We start from the raw sequence: 3,981 nt of genomic DNA on the forward strand, positions 1-3,981 counted from the left end.
AAAGTCGTGAAGCCTTCTCGACATCGCGAATCTCCGAGCGGAAAAAGTTTTCGACGATGGGAGGATGGAGAGAGAAGGATTATTATCGGTGGTATTTTTGTCTTCGGCCGAATCCCGAGGATCGATTGTGATTCGAGAATGGCGGTGATGGCAACGACGATGGATCGACGAATTATTATGGTTAATTTAATTTTATGGAACGAAGGGGTGGAGATAGATAGAGATAGGAAGGTTAAGGCCCTAGTCTCCGATGGAGATGTTATTTCGATGTAATTTCGATGGATTTGACGATTGTTTTAGAAGAATTTTTTAGAACTCGATGGATTAAGTTCGACGAACTCGAGCGAGACGAGTTCAATTATTTCCGTAACGATAATTCTATCGAAGTTGCATAAATGAATTGGTATTAATCAATAATCGATCGACAACTTATTCGGGATGAAATATTTATCGCTAGAATTATCGAGATAAATTCACTCGAATCGAGAAATTACGGGATCCTGATCGAAAATCTATTATCACCGAATTAGAAGTTTCTCGTTCGAACCATTATCGTTTTTATTATTCATATACCCGAACGTGTTCTTCTTCGAACACCTGAGATCACATTATCCGTGATATCCTTTCCCATCATTTTCGTGAATTTCGAAATTTTATTTTTATTCCAATACTTTACTACCTATTATTCTCCTATTACTTTTAATTAAAATAATATTTTTGTAGAAAAAAATTTCATTCAACAAAATTTTCGTATAACAACGATATAAAATTCGATATATCATTACAATATATCGATCCTCATAAATATTGAATTATGATTTTTACAAAGAGGCCGTTTTATTTACCTCTATTGAAATTAATAATCCCCGAATATCGTTCGTTTACAAGGCTGAAATTTCATCATTCTCGTGTTGCAATTATCCTTAGCGAAGGAAGATTTGTCTAGAAACGCGACGATAAATTAATTAGAACCATTCTGAACTGTATCGAGATTGTATCGAATCGTAAAATTTATACATAACCACGGGATCTTGGATTTTTAATTACCGGAATTTCTAGCGTTAAATTTAATCAACCGAAATTGTATATCTTTTATCCCACCTGTAGCCACTTGTCCTCCTTTTTACGCGGTCATACGATTTATTATCTCCCTATGCTTGCGAAAAAGGGGTGGTACCCTACAATTGCGGGAACCGAGACGGGGGTGGAGACGAGATAAAATTCTATGGAATAAACGTATCATTACGGGTCTCCATGATGCGGGATAACAATGGTGAATTATACTCTGTTAGTCTACTTTTATAATCTTAGAGCGGCTCTAGGCGTGGCTAGAGGTAGAGGGTAGCCGCTACAAGTAGGAACGAAAGGGTTTACTTTATCGCGGTCCGACACGTTGTAAATAAGCCTGGCTTCGGCTACGACTTATCGTGTCATTCTCGATATTTTGGAGAAATTCGTTTCGTTGATCAAGAATTAAGAGAGAGTTGCCAATGATCAATGTAATTTCGACGATTCGTTATGAAAATTATATTGAATTAAATTGAGAATTTAGAATTTTATCGTGATTCCGTTCCTTTGGCATTATTTCGATTTTAATATACGTATAATATTCTTTTATTTTTTGTAATTTGAAATATCAATATATTTCACAGATGTATATTGTTTATTATAAAAAATGCGAAAATAATAATATTCATGCAAAATGAGAACAGCATTTGAAAATAGAATTTTCAATGGAAATAGAATAATTGGTATTAAACATCGAATTCCAATCATGAATGTTTAAATAGGTACGGTTGTAGTTTTAATTAAAGCTTCGTGTTGTTCGAGAAGGTTAATATTTGCTAATGTATCAATTATACTTTTGAATCTCGTGTATCGATTCTATTAACAATTTCAATCAATCAAATTTTATTTGTATTATTTTCCATAATTAGAATCTCTCGAGATCTTTTCTAATCTTGTCTTTCGAAATTATTTTCTTGATTTTCAATATAATTTTAAATATAACTTCAATCGTATTAGTTTTTTTAGATTGTTCTTTTATTTTTATTTTTTTATTTTTTTAAATACACATTAAAAAATTTATACGTATATTGAAAATGAAAAAGTAAAAAAAAAATTCTCGAAAATAAATTTTTGATGAACATTGTCTTGAATGTGATTGTCCGAGAGTAATTTGCACAAAATATATTAGAGAATAAATTTGCAAAATTTTATATGAAAATATTCGTAAATCATTAATATCACAAATGTTTTGAAATTGAACGCCGCGCCGTATGTTTACATTTTCGGCGGAACGTTCGACAACGAAGGCAACGCGGTGGGGGAAATCACGCGATTCCTTCGTTTGCCTTTCAGTAGATTTCGGCCATTTCTTGTGTGCGCGTCTTTCTTCGTTAAATTATGCGTAATAATTAAAATAAACGTTTTAACGTTTTTTTTTTGCGTAATATAATGTTGTGCAATACATTTGAATACTAGTTTTCGTGAATTTTGCGTTTGTTTTACAAATACGCGTGTTTTTTTTCGTTAAAATCGATTTTTAGTAATTGATTTTTAGTAATAGAAGCTTCTTAACGTATTTTTATTGCGCAGTATACTGTTTCGCGGTGATCGTATCCATCTTGATTTTTTGAATTTGTGAATTTTGCAATCTTTTCATGTATACACGTGTTTTTTTTCGTTAAAATCGATTTTTAGTAATTACTAGAAGCTTCTTGATGATTTTTCGTGCTTAGTATAGCACGTGTTTCGTAATAATCGTGTTCATCTTGACTAGAGTTCGTGAATTTTGCGATCGTTTTATGTATATACATGTTTTTTTCCCGTTAAAAGCGGTATTTAGTAATTGAAATAAATATTTTAACGTATCTTTATGCGTAGTATAATGCGTATAATATATTTCGCGATAAGTGCATCCATTTTGAGAGCTGGTATCATGGCGGCATCATGGCGGCATCATCGTAGCATCATCGTGGCATTATCGACTCTGTAAGTACTCTAAATAAATGTTAATTGTATTTTTATTTTATGCATGAAATGTTTTTCGTTTCTAAATGTCGTATTTAATTTACTATTTGCAATTTATCTTACCATTCGTTATTCACGATTTAATTTATCACCTTTCATCGAAAATGTTTCTCATTTCGTTATTTTACGCGAGATTATTCGTATACGATTCGAAAAAGATATTTCTATCGTATTGTTCGATAATGTTAGTTAAAAATATTCGATATAACGAGTGTTTCAAGATGTTGGCGAAATTTACGTGCATAACCTCTACGAAGGAATCTACATTGGTGGAGGTGAAAGAATATAAGGAATCGCTGCAGGCAGACGGAAGACAGATCAGAAAAGTTTCGCGAGCCAATCACCGGGGCTGGATATCGGATTCAACGATAAAAATGACAAAGTCCTGAAAGTTTCTTCTTCTTCTCCTCTCCCTTCTCCCTGTCGCGCATAGTCGCGATTCCTTTCGAATACGTCGTCGACCTTTCTAGATCGATGGACACTTGGGAAAGAAATGCTTTGAAAGTGTACACTCGCTTCATTCGAAAGAAGCAAAAAAAGTTAGATATCCTTTACAGAGAAGAAGTAGAAAATTATTTCGATATTTTAATTTTCAATATTTTCCAATATTTCGAACATTTTCCGAATTCTATATTACGTTCATTATTTTTTATCGTTATTCGTTATTTTTTTTCGTTATCATCGAGAAAAAAATTATATACTTACCTCGAAATCATTTCTCTGAAATTAAAATCAAGAACGAAGGGAGGTAGGAAAAAAGAAACGATCAGTTTTCTAACCGGTCTCATTTATTTGGTAACTCATAGATATACACGTTAACGTTCTCTTAAACCTATAGAGAAATGAAAACGCAGGAGGACCGTGTGTCCCGTTTCACCCCCGATTCGATCTTTCAGAGGGGTGAAAATCGAAAATAGAGAGAAAAAAAAAAAAGAAAAGATTAAAAAA

General features: G+C 32.7%; 1 long non-coding RNA gene across 1 annotated transcript; it reads left to right on the top strand.

Moving 5' to 3' along the window:
• Positions 1–2,235: 2,235 nt before the first annotated feature.
• LOC116186039 lies at positions 2,236–3,981 on the top strand. The gene is made up of 2 exons (XR_004150958.1): positions 2,236–2,994; positions 3,255–3,981. It is a non-coding gene; the product is annotated as an uncharacterized LOC116186039 (long non-coding RNA).

This window comes from Apis dorsata, unplaced genomic scaffold, assembly GCF_000469605.1.
Source record: "Apis dorsata unplaced genomic scaffold, Apis dorsata 1.3 scaffold_390, whole genome shotgun sequence".
NCBI lineage: Eukaryota > Metazoa > Arthropoda > Insecta > Hymenoptera > Apidae > Apis > Apis dorsata.